General features: G+C 40.3%; 1 non-coding gene across 1 annotated transcript; it reads right to left on the reverse strand.

The window, feature by feature from the left end:
* Positions 1 to 9,136: 9,136 nt before the first annotated feature.
* Positions 9,137 to 9,219, reverse strand: Trnal-uaa (transfer RNA leucine (anticodon UAA)). The gene has a single exon. It is a non-coding gene; the product is annotated as a tRNA-Leu (tRNA).
* Positions 9,220 to 13,083: the final 3,864 nt, after the last annotated feature.

The following is a 13,083-nucleotide window of genomic DNA, read 5'->3' on the forward strand; positions in this document are numbered from 1 at the left end:
ACACAAAAAACAAAGCAACCTAACACAAACTTCCTTAGCCCTAGTTAGATTTCAGTCAGTGTCAGAGTATGTTGATGAACTAATTCACTCTGAGGATTACCATTGATGGACTCAATGAAAGTCCTTACAAATACATAGTGCTGTGCTGGGCGGAAGTCTTTGCAAAATAAGTGAAACTTCCCGGCTCAGTGCATGAACCCCAATGATCTCAGGGCATCTGCAAGTACAGAGTCTGAGTTAAGGGCTCCCAGCAACCGGTTTCCAAAATGTCATTTGGGTGGGTTAAAGGTGCATATTAGTTTGGCTTTTACACCTCCTGTTCCTTTTCAAGAGCATAAATAATTACAGTGATTTATCTTTGAAATGTGCAGCTTGGAGCTGGGTGTGGAGAAGCCGACATAATGGTGTCAGAGCTTCACCCCGAAGTAAATAAAATGGTGAAATATATTTAGCAAGCGATCATGCCAGGCACTGAAAAACAGAGATAAAAAGAAGAAACTCTCTTTACACAATTAGAGAACTGCACAAAATACCAAGTTTTGGCAAAAAAAGGAAATAATGGTAGAAAATGGAAACCGGGCAGTGGGGGTGGAGTAGTAGGTCTTCCCCAAAGGGGCAGTTCAGGTCTCAAGCCCTCTCTGGCCCACTTTCCAGCTTACCCTCCAAAGTGGGTAAGCACCCACTTTGGGATACAATAGAGCAGTTTGCTTAAATCCCTAAGGCCTTTCAGGTCAAGGCCAATGCCATCCTTCAAGCCAGAGGCCACACTTAGTGCTTCCCTTTATTTTTCCAGATGCCCTTAAGAGTGACCTTGGCAGGATTACAGTTCCTGATATGAAAAAAAGATTTTACCATCTGAGAAAGGAAGTTTCCTGGTTTTCTCTTTCCTCCAGTTCATACTTGTGCACAAGTATTAATTTGCTTCGAAGGACTTGAAAAATCCAGTCAAACAACTGACTTTTAAACTAACTCTGCCATCAAGTACCAAAAAAAAAAAAAGGCCAGCTAAATTAGTGAGTGTGAGTGCAGGACATGGCCTTGGACACTTGAGACTCAGGATGCTGTTCTTGCTGATTGTTATAGGAGTACCTGGCTGCTAGATCCACGAAACCACTGTCAATTCAACCTTATTTCTTGAATGACAAGAGGTTGATACTGTTTACCATTTGATCAACAAAAGATGTCAATTCTGTTTTGAGTTTTATTCTTCAGCAACTCCGCCCACTCAGTCTTTGTGCTGGGCTTCTCCTTTGCCCAGTACTTAAGTGTAAACTTTTCACAGCACAGTCGCTCTTCGCTTGGCGCTGGGGGTGTGTCCTAGGAACTGCACTGTTAGGGAATTTCATCACCATTCGAGGATCCCAGAATGTACATAATTGCATAAACCTGGTTGGCAGAGCCATCTGCCATAATATATGCATGGGCTGTACTTTCATATGGCTGGCAGTGCAGTGGGTTTGTTTCCACCAGCCCCACACAGACACAAGAATCATTCATTGTGCCACAAGGTCACGAGAGCTATGACAATACTAGACCATAGACACCTTTCAGCTCCATGATAATCCTTATGGAACCAGCCATACACATGCAGTCCCATGTTGACTGAAAGGTCATTATGCAGCACATGACCCTACTTGCCAGAGGCCCTCTCCTCACTAGCCCAATTTTCTTGCTTTTATTGTCACCTGTAAGTTGATGACACTTATCCAATATCTCTAGCCTCTCTCCTGAATTTTAATCTCACATATCTGGGGGTCCTTGGGGAAGTACAGAATGGGGGAATCCAAAGAGCAGGGCTGCATGGCCCGGACCAGAGCCTTCAGTTTCAAAAACTCTTTTAGCATCCTAAGCAAACTTAAAAATAAATACCTCTACAGGGTGCTCTCTGCATTGCCTGGCACCTCAGTGTGAGCAATATTAGTTGCATTTTTGCTTATATACATTTTCTTCCAGATTGACACTCAGGCATTCAGGCTGAAAACCTAACAATTCACTTAAATTGATGTCAGTATTTCAGAGCAGAATTGAAAGGATGTATGATTAAAAAGACAAGGCTGAGGACTTGGGTGGTAGCTCAGTGACAGAGCACTTGTCTAGCATGTGCAAAGCCCTGGGTTTGATACCCAGCACTGCAAAAATAAACACCACCCCCACCACCACCAAACTGAAGGATTAGTGTGTGGGGGGGGAGTCAGTGACTTATTCATTATACTAATAATAACATTTATATTACTTTGTATTGACATCAGGTAGGATTAGCATTAGTGGTAGATGAAAGAAAACTCCATGTAACAGTTTTATTCTATCTTCATGGACATGTGAAAGTTGGTAGCCAGAGTTGGGATGGTGGCTTTGCTTTTAGTAAAGCTTCTGGAAGAAACTCTAGCCCCAACTCCCAAGCCGTGGCCTCTATCCTCATGGTGCAATATGATGGTTGACATACCAGCCATGTGTCCACATTTTTTTCGAGCAGGTGAAGAGCACACACACACAGAGTCCTTTTAGGATGTTTTCCTGGATGCTGTCCAGTAACACTTCTATTCGTATGTCACTAGCCAGGACTTATTCGCACTGCTGCTCACAATCAAAACAAAAGCTGGACAGTGTGGGCTTGATCCCAAGCAACTCTGTGTCAGTTAAACATTGTGCTTCAGTTTCTAGGGAAGGGAGAATAGATGGGGGAAGTAGGACAATGAGTAGTCTGGGCAGCATTGTTTTCTGAATAATTTAAAAAAAAAAAAAAAACGGGATGAAATGTCTACATTGACATGATGAAAATGTTACTTTTGGGTGAAGATTTTGTAGAGAAACAATGTGTTTGTCCTGAAAAAAAAATAAATGGGTTCAGGGCCACTGTGCACACTCAGTTGCAGGAGCACCAGGGCAGTTGTCTGAGAGGCTGCAGGCAGCCAGCCCTCACAGCGACCTCAGAGAGCCAGATCGTCACTCAGGGCAGAGTCGTGGTGGGTGGACTCTTCTGAGCAGCTGCCAGCTCCAGATTGTTCCCCACAGAAGTGCCTCTGTTGTCTTGTGCAGTTCATCTCCAAGTATTTCAGGGAGGACTCCCACCCTTCTCTGGAACTCACAGACTCCTCTGTGGGGACTTTTCTCCCTGCTTGTCAACTTCAATCTTCCTTTGTTCAGAATCTTCCCTCTTCCTCTGTACGCACCCCTTCAGCCCGACCACAGCCTCAGGAATGTGATCTTTGCACACCACATTCTACGAAATCCAGCAAAACAGGCCTCGATGGATAGCTCCTGAAGGAGATTTTTTGTTTTGTTTTGTTTATTTCCTTTTCTCTCTCTTTCTTTTTGGTCTAGCAAAGACAACTTTATATAAAAAAAGATGGCTTTATCAGGTACATGGGTACGTAGTTATGTCTTAAGTGACATTTGTAGCATTTTTAAGCCTCAGTGAACCTTAGAATTTTTATTTTTGGGTACCAGGGATTGAACCCAGGGACACTTTATCACTGAGCTACAACCTCAGATCTTTTTATAAATAAAATTTTAAAAATAAGATAAAATATTGCTAAAAGAGATGTGTCAACTTTGGCATTGGGAATAGTTACTTAGGATATGGGCAAGGCCCCTGGTTGGGGATGGCATCAGGTCAGCATGACTAGAGATAGCAGCCTGGATCCATGTGGCTGGCATGTGTAAAGAGGCAGGAAGAAGAGATGGCCCATGTGATGAAATTTATTACACACTGGTGGATTGTGCAAATAAGTGAATATATTCAGGAAATGAGAGTCAGATTTCCTATTGGTAGAGAAGGTAAGTGCAGAGGTGGAAAAAGAAAAGAGGCTTGTTGAAAGTGGAGGTATACACAGATACAGTGCATTTACATATGTCTGTATACCTATGTTGTATTTCATGGCTCTGTCTGCTGAGGAGAACTAGAAGCAATGACATCCTAGTAGCAAAGAACAGAGCTGGTACCCTGATTTTGGTTTCTAAATACCACTTCCTTCTACAGGAATCAATCATATCATCTTGGAATTACGATTCAAGGTCAATGGAGGGAGGCATTCTGAATGAACCCAGAACATCTTTTATTAGAAAGTAAGGAAGTAGAGTGATGAAAACTGTCAAATGGATACAAGAATCAGCTTATAGGGGCTCCTGTTGGCTCTATCTGGGAAAATTCAAATAGCTAAATTTTAGTTAATGATTGTAATAGATTAAAACTAATTGAATATGCAAGACCTAAGAGTCAGTATGCATATGTAGAAATAAATGTGAGTAATGTGTTTCCAGCATGAAAACTAAACTCAATGAAACTTTGAATAAAATAAAGTACATTTTCCCCTTGTTTATAGAGAAGCTGTGTGCTTACAAAATTCACTGCATGATGACAGCTTGCAGAAAAATTTGTGTTTAATGTGGAAAATGGAGTTTGGTTGTGGGTTTAGATAAAAAGTCCTTTAACCCTCAGGAATATCCTCCTGGATGTTCCAAAACTTTACAGCATGAAGACAATTCCTTACTATGTGGCACTCTGATACAATGCAGTATGGCCTGCATACCCCGTCCACCCTAATGGCAACCCCTCCCCTAACCACAAGTTATTAAAACAAACTTAAAGCGTTTCCCTGGGCCAGGGCCCTCACTACAAAGAATCATTGATTTAGAGACCAGTTTACCACTGCTGGAAGCACTTCTAGACTCACTGGAAGCTTTGACCAAGTAAATAAATCCCTTTCAACTCTGATATTCACCAAGCCCATAGCTAAATACTTAAAAGCTATGTTAGCCAAAACTCTTTCAACTGCAAATAACAAGAAATCAATGTGAGATGAAATAGAAATGTGTTATCTTTGGAAATACAAGGTTGGAGAACTGATTCAAAGACAGATTGACTCGGGAATTCAAGTGAGGTTTGGGGGACCCTCTTTCTCTCTATTTCTTTCCCCTTCCCCTTACATATACCCCAAACTCCTACTCTCTCCTTCTGATAGGCAGCTGGCTACTGTCCAGTTCAAGGAGAGCTATATGAAACAACTATGAAAGAATTAATGTTTTGGTTAGTTATTTAATATCATGAGGATTGGAAGAACCTTGTCTGTTTTATTCATCACTGTATCCCAGCACCCAGCAACCAGCACGACGTTGCCCATTCTGGTACCTTCAAAAAATTTCTGAATGAACAAATTTCCCCATTGGAACTAGAGGTTGCCAGCTTTCAGTGTAGGTATCTCTCTACAAGGCTTTCCTAGACACCTTGAAAAAATGGCAAAAGACAGCAGTAGTTGTGTTCTGCAGGCAGGCATTGGGCTGGTTTATGGGCGGAGAGAGAAATAGAACTGGGCAATCCTTTTCACCCAGATTCACCCAGTACACTTCTCCACCCAGAATAATCCAAGTTCATCTGCATCTTACTTGGTCTAGGATTGCTTACAGGGGACTAAAATCAGCATTAAAGAAGTTGACAAATTGATTTCATTAGTGTAATATTGAGATCATTTCAACTCTCTAGGCCAGTTTAAAATTTCATTTGTTATTTGCAGCTAAAAGGGTATACTATTATTTGCTGTTCTCTGTAATGCACTAATAGGATTAGATACTACACTTGCATCACAGTAAAAGAACAATGATAGACTACAGTGCCAGTCTAAATCTTATGATGCACTTTGCTGCACTACAAAACAGAATATTCTATATTATTTTATTCATCATCCCAGTGATAAAAGTTCCTTATTTTTCTTGCATTTATTAAAAAATATTGAAAAGTCAGGTTGCATTTAAAAAGCTAATCTGTTAAAAAAAAAAAAAGCTAATCTGGGTGGGTCAGGATTGCTAGTGTTTAAAAAATGTGAACAACATCCTTAATATAGCTATTTGTGACTAACCCAGTGGGTGTGACCCCCAGGGGAAAACAATAAGTTCACTTACTGTGCATTTGAAAAGTTGGGAGTTTAGAACTCTATTTTTTTTAACATGAAAATTATTAAAGGAATTACCCAAAATTTGTTTGGGAAGAGGCTGTGATGATAGAAAGTTCAGAAATTGAGACAAATATTCAACAGTCTTCTTACCCCATCTTTTCAATGCAATTTTAATAGTTATCTTTTTCAGTAACTACTGATCTTTCTGCGTTACAGCAATAAATATGATTTAAAGACTTCCAAGTGAAACAAAAAAGTTTAATAATCAAATCAGAAGGATGCAATCTACACTTTCCTCCCAAATTTCTCTTTTAAAAATTGAGTCTTTTATTAATGATCTCATTTTACTCAACTTCAATTCTTATAGCAAAAACAATGATAGACTACAGTGCCAGTCTAAATTCCATGAGCAACTTTTGCCATTGTAGAAACACTGATCTTAAGGTCAATCCATATGTATACATTTTATAAGAATTACTAAAGTATAACAAAAGCTTCATCTTTTGATCATAATACATGTACATAATACATTTTTCTAAGGGTCTTATCAACAGCAGGTATCACTGTTTAAATGTATTGGTAACATTTATCTCTTACAAATAAATTGTTTGATAGGTATTAGTATCAATCCCAACGTCCCATATCAACAAACAAGGGATGGAGCTAGGATTCCTAATTACAGGTCTGCTTTATCTTAGAGGACCTATGGTTGTAGATTTCACAAATGTACAAACTCCTGTGTTTATTACATATAAAAGAGAATGTGGAGTTGAGACAAATACTCAATACTCTTCTTTGGGGGGGGTTAACCAGGGATTGAACCCAGGGGCACTTAACCTCTGAGCCACATCCCCAGCCCTTTTTATATTTTAGTTAGAGATAGTGTCTCACTAAGTTGCTTAAGGCCTTGATAAATTGCTGAGGCTAGCTTTGAACTCATGATCCTCCTGCCTCAGCCTCCTGTGTCACTGGGATTACAAACATGTGCCACCACATTCAGCTCAACATGCTTTTTAATCCATCTTTTCAGTGCAATTTTAATTACTGTCTTATTTATAAACATTACTTTTATATTAAAGTAATGAATAGAATGGCTGAAAATATCACCTAAACCCAAAGATAAATTTATCTGAGACAAGCTTGGGACATTTGAATTGAACAATTGTGTGGTATAACCCACCCAGATAGAAATGATTCAAAAACTACTTCAAGAGGTCATCTCTTTGGGCTTCTGAGTCTTGATTCTCCTCAGTAGATAAAATCTGCTCTAGCTGAAGAAAGAGGAAAGAGAAGTAAAAGAAGAATTAGAAAACTTGAGCCCAGAGGGATGAACTATGGTTTCTTGTTTTCTCTCTTCCTGATGTTCTGGGATCTGGGGCCTCACTGACTGAGCAGGGACTGTGCCTCGCAGGATGAGTTAATTCCTAGGAATACCAGACAACTAGGAACAGCTCTCATACTGCAGATCCTGCTGGCATTACTCAAACTACTCAGTTCCAGTCCTGCTAACCCTGCCTCGCCCATTCCTTCTACCAAAACCATGATGCAAGCTGTTGTCTTCCCTTTCACGTCCTTCCTCTGCCTTCTGACTGACCCTGCTATTTCCCCCTCAATCAGGCATGATTTCCATGTTTCAAAGGTCATGGATAATCCAGGTATTTATTCCCTGTTAACTTCACAGCCAGGTTCAGAGTTTTTCAAAAGTATTAAATTGAAACAAAGATGATGTGAGAAAGTTTCTATTCGTAGAATTTAAAATAATGGCTCATGCAAGTTATAACAGTGATTTGGGATTCTTTTCAGTGGCAGATTTATCATTAATGATTGAAAGAGAAAAAAGAAAATCAACTTACCAGCTGGGGTGGATATATCCTTAATTTGCTGCAAACACAGTAAATGTGGAACAGTAATTCCTCGCAATTTGAGTCAAGAAATAAGGCAAAATTTAACCAAGAAATTTGCCTCAAATTCACCAGTAGGTGTCACTGTTTAAATGTATTCCTAACATGTTTTCCTACAGAGTTCTGTATAAAAAAAAAACAAACAATTTTGAATAACTTACGACTTGTTCAAACCCACAAAGAGAACGCTTACAAATCCACATGCTTGCCTTCTAATTCAAAGTAGTAACTTCAGTTCTTATTGTTAAATTTTTAGAAAGCCATTATAAGCTTATAAGTGGAGGTATACCTACAAATGATTCAGATTTAACTTCAAAAGATTCGCTATATTTTAAGACTTTTAAAAAAATATAAAGACTCTAATGTGAAAGGTCTACTTTTCAAGGAAACAATTCTGGGTTCTTAAGGAGGAAGAGAGACAAAGACTGAACTCAGTCTAATTAGTTATTGACTAAATAAAACAATTGTCTTCCATATATATATATATATATATATATATATATATATATATATATATATATATATTTTTTTTTTTTTTTTTTTTTTTGTCCATTCAACCGTGCTGTCCCCAAGCCCTCCTCCCCGCATCCCAGTTTGTACGGACAGACCTCCGCATCAGTGGACACAGAGATTTCAGAAATGTCAACATCATGAAAGTCAGAGATTGACGCTCTGACCCACACTGAAGAAGCCCAAGGAGAAGCGACAGGTAAAAGCAACACATTCTGAACAGGAACCACTGCTATAAAGACAATATTGAGACAGCTGGTAACGAAATAGGACCTGAGGATTATCAGTGTTAATTTCCTAATTTTAGTTGCTGCATTGGGGCATCTAGTTACTCTTCAGTGATTCGAGGGGAGAAAGTTTTTTGCACTGCACTTGCAGTTTGTTGAAGGTCTTCGATTATTTTTATTTTTAAAATTTTGAGAGAGAGAGAAGGGGGGGGATTAGGTCACGTAGCTATTATTTTAAAACTCTAAATCCACAATTTGGATTGCATTTTAGAGATATGGTGCAGGAGTCCTCTGCCTTCTAGGAGTTAATTGAAAAGTTGTGTGCACACAATTAATTGTGGTGATGGGGGGGTGGGGGGTTAATGAAGATGCTTCCTGATTTTTGTGCAGAGGCAGTTTGTATATCGCGCTGCAGACCACAATCTTGCCCCGCCCTGGGGGGAAATGGGCCGGGCTGCGCCGGTGCCCCAGCCCAGCTGCGGTCCTTTTCCGCTATGTAGGGTTTGCGCTGCCTCCAGTCAGAAGTCGGCATTTTCATTTGGGAGCGTAGTGTGCTTAGTGAGATTCGTATTTGGAAAATAAAATCTTTTTGAAAAGAGAAAAGACAACCTACCAGGAGTGGGGTTCGAACCCACGCGGACATATGTCCATTGGATCTTAAGTCCAACGCCTTAACCACTCGGCCATCCTGGTGTAGGCAAGGTCTTTCTCCTCGGCTCTTCTTACAAAGCGTATTCCACCGCCCTCTCGCACCCGCCCTTACGAATGCCGAGGCGCCTCCACCACCTCTTCCAGTTTTCCCAGCCCGGGCTGGGAAGGCCTCCCTTCTTTTGCCTTGTTTTCCCGCCGCCATAGCTCGTTGTCGCCCCAGGCCTGCCGCGGCCAAGAAGGCAACTGCAGCAGAGCGGGCACGCTCTCTGCTAGGGCGCCTGCGACGCTCGGCGGGCGGTTAGTTCAGAGCAGGGCTCTGGCTCCGCCATGTTTGCTTTCAGTTTCGAGGTGCGCGGGCGCCGGAAACAAACAAGCTAGCAAACTTCTGGCTTCGTAGGAGGGTGTTTTGGAAGCGCTTGGCTGGTGGGTTAGGGACTGAGCCCAAAGGACTGCGTTTACTTTGTTTTATTCTAACTCGATAGAATAAGTTTCAGGGACTGAGTTGCAAGGGCGGCAGTAGAGTTCTTGGTCCCTTGCACCCGTGGGTAGCCTTTATTCTTAGCAGATGTCACAAATCACAGGGACAGGAAACTTTGTAGGAATTTGTGTGTATCCTGCCCCAGGCACATGCAGAGGATGTGGCTACTGCCCAGTTTCCCTCCTTGGTGCCTGCAGACACCTTAGCTATGGCAGAGCCTCAGATGCAGTGCGGTGGCTTCCTCTTTGTCTCCAAGGCCCTAGAGTGAGCTTAGACCTCCAGGTTCCTTTATCTTAACTTGTTCATCAGTGCTCTTGCAAATGTAAGAGACCTCCTAGACCTGCTGCCTGCGTTTCAAGGAACATCACAGAGTTTTGCCACCAATCAGGCCATCACATCCTCCATGATCAATGGCAATACACTGTTTGAGTGTGTGTGTGTGTGTGTGCAATGTATACGTACAATACATACATACATCTACATGCATATTGAGATGATCCTCACTTTCTTACCCAGGCTGGCCTTGATCTCACCATCAAGTGAGATCAACATGCCAAGTAACTAGGATTACAGGCATGTATAAATATGTCCAGCTTGGATATATTTTTTATTTTATTTTATTTTTTGGATATATTTTTGTTTAATCCCAGACTTATCTTCAAACAAACTCCTGGTATAAAACAGTTCTGAATAACACAGCCACATCATAGGACATCTCTTAGAAGCTCATATTCTAATGCCTCCAGATTATATTAGATTTTTCTGGCTCCCATCTAGGGATGGGCCTAGAACACAAGTTACTTTAATCAAAACCACAGGTAGTTCTGAACTACTGGGAGACAGAAGATATCAGTCTGCTACACAAGCAGAAAGTACCACAATAGTATCTCCCATCCCACATACTCTTCTTCCAGCATGACTCTGACATTTCTCTCATTAATGGGTGGGCAAGTCGGGTTCTGTGTTTTTGCTCACTGAATCTAGAAAGATTTTGTTTGAAGCAAAGGGACACTCTGTAACTTCTAAGCCTAGGTCCTAAACATGGTATAGTTGGCTGTCTTCTATTGGGAGGCTCATTCTTGGAACCTGGCCACCATGCTGTAAGGAAGCCCAAGTAGCTGCATGCAGTTGTTCAGCTGACAGCCCTCAGCCAACAACCAGTATTAACTGCTGCAAATGCCAATGAACAAAGCTTTAGATGGTTTCAGCTCCTCACCGTTGTGATACCCCCTCAACCTTTGAGTCATTCCCGCTAGATACCCAGATGTCATAGAGAAGAGTCAGGTTGTCCCACTGAACCCTTTTTCAATTCCTGATTCACAGAATCTCTGGATATAATAAAATCATTAATGTTTTGTATCACTAAGTTTATGTGTTTGTTTTATGCAAAGCAATAGATAATGAAAATTCTGAAACCGATAAGGTGGCAGCAGTGCAATGAAGCACTAGGAACATTTAGTTGAGACAGGCTATCTGAGAGCAAAGCCAGCAAGGGAAAGCAGAGTCCAGAGATGAAGAAAGTTCAAGGTCTGAGTCAGCATTGGTGTCACCTCCTCCATCCTTACTGCAGACTAGATTTTGAGACAGGCTGTTGTCTTCCAAATCTCCATTTTCTGTGGGGTGTTTGGGTGGAAGAACAGATGTCCCATCCCTGGTTCTAGCTGCAAGAGAGCTTAGGAAGCAAAGTTCTGCCTTCTGACTCAGGAAGCAGTCTTCACAATGGAGGAAAATCCCCACCACAGGAAAGGGGCATTAAAATGATGCTGGCATGACAAATAGCCACTGGAGTGTTGGAACAAAGTGTGAAAAGCACTGAGAAGCAGCATTTGTTATAACTGGCGATATTAGAGAGTAATGACAATATTAAGATGGATTTTGTAACATCAAAATGACTTCATGTTTAGGAAACTGCTTTTGACATGCTTTTTGCAGAGAAATGCTTCACACTATTCAAGCTATTCTTCACTGTGTATGTGTGCTTATTCAAATCATGATATTATTTATACTTGCTGTGGTACTTTAAGAAATATGTCCATAAATGTTTTGTTACCCTCTCTTCAATTGATGGAACCTAATTCCTTTCCCCTTGAGGTTGGATGAAACCTGTTGACTCATTTCTAAATAATAAAATAAAATGGAAATGATGTATACAACCTTGGAGACCAGCTGATCATCATAAGGCACAGTGGCTGCCATCTTGGTTGCTCTCTGTTGGATCATTCCCTCTGTGGGAAGCCAGCTGTTCTGTCATGAGCAATCCTCTGGAGAGGTCCCTAGTCAGTCACCAGCAAGGAATGCAGGTCTCTATGAGTAAGTTTGGAGATACTTTTCAATTCAGTCAAAGCTTCAAATGTCTACAACCCTATCCAACAACTTGACTGCAACCTCATGGGACACCTGAGCCAGGTCCACTCAGCTAAGTACTAATGCCCTGATCTTCAGAAACTATATAAAGTAATGAACATATGTTGTTTTAGGCTTCTAGGTTTATGTGAATTTTTCCTTAGATTGCTAATACACATCCCAGCCAAAGGTAGTTTCTCTGGCATTGGTAATGTATTCATAAGCCTAAATATTATTTTTACATCTTTGTTTAAAAAGAATAATCTTGCTGGTTAACATCCAACTTTCCTTTTCCCATTTGTTTTCAATCTCTGGAATGGATAGCCCATACTTTCCAAGTCTACTCATTTATTTTTTGTGTTCACGAGAATCCCCTGTAATATGACTTCTGTTATTCTCTTTCATAAGTTTATTTTTCCAGAAAATATCTTTGCTAAAATAGATTCAAATTGTAAAAGTTGTATAAAGTTCAAACAATATATAGAAGTGAATATAGTTAAATGTGAAACCTCTTGCTCACTACTCCTATAAACTCAGTCCCCTGAAGATACTAAAACAATTTCTGCCTCTCTTCACTTTTTCCTGTGCCTACTTTTCTCTACCTTGCAGGCTCCCCAAGTCCTATCTTGCTACCACACATAAAATTGTAAAGTTAATGAGTACATAAAAGCTACACTTATAAATATGAGGGCATATTAACTCAGGAAGCTTCAAAACAGACCTTACAAGTGTCCTTTTCACTCTGTGTGACCTTGTTTTTTTCTTTTAAATATAAATAAATATATATATTTTTAGTTCTAGGTGGACACAATAACTTTATTATTTATTTATTTATATGTGGTGCTGAGGATCAAACCCAGGGCCTCACACATGCTAGGGGAGCACTCTACTGCTAAGCCATAACCCCAGCCTGTGACCTTGTTTTATTATAATAAAAACTAAAGTAGGTGATGTCCTTAGAAATATGTTATTCTTGATAATAGTATTGTCCAATGAAGTACTTATAGAATTTAAATTTTCATGTCAATTTTTGTAAAATATAGTTATACCTATCTTGTATCGGAAGCAAAATATAAATTAACCTT

The sequence above is a fragment of the Marmota flaviventris genome, chromosome 6 (genome assembly GCF_047511675.1).
Source record: "Marmota flaviventris isolate mMarFla1 chromosome 6, mMarFla1.hap1, whole genome shotgun sequence".
In the NCBI taxonomy this organism is placed as follows: domain Eukaryota; kingdom Metazoa; phylum Chordata; class Mammalia; order Rodentia; family Sciuridae; genus Marmota; species Marmota flaviventris.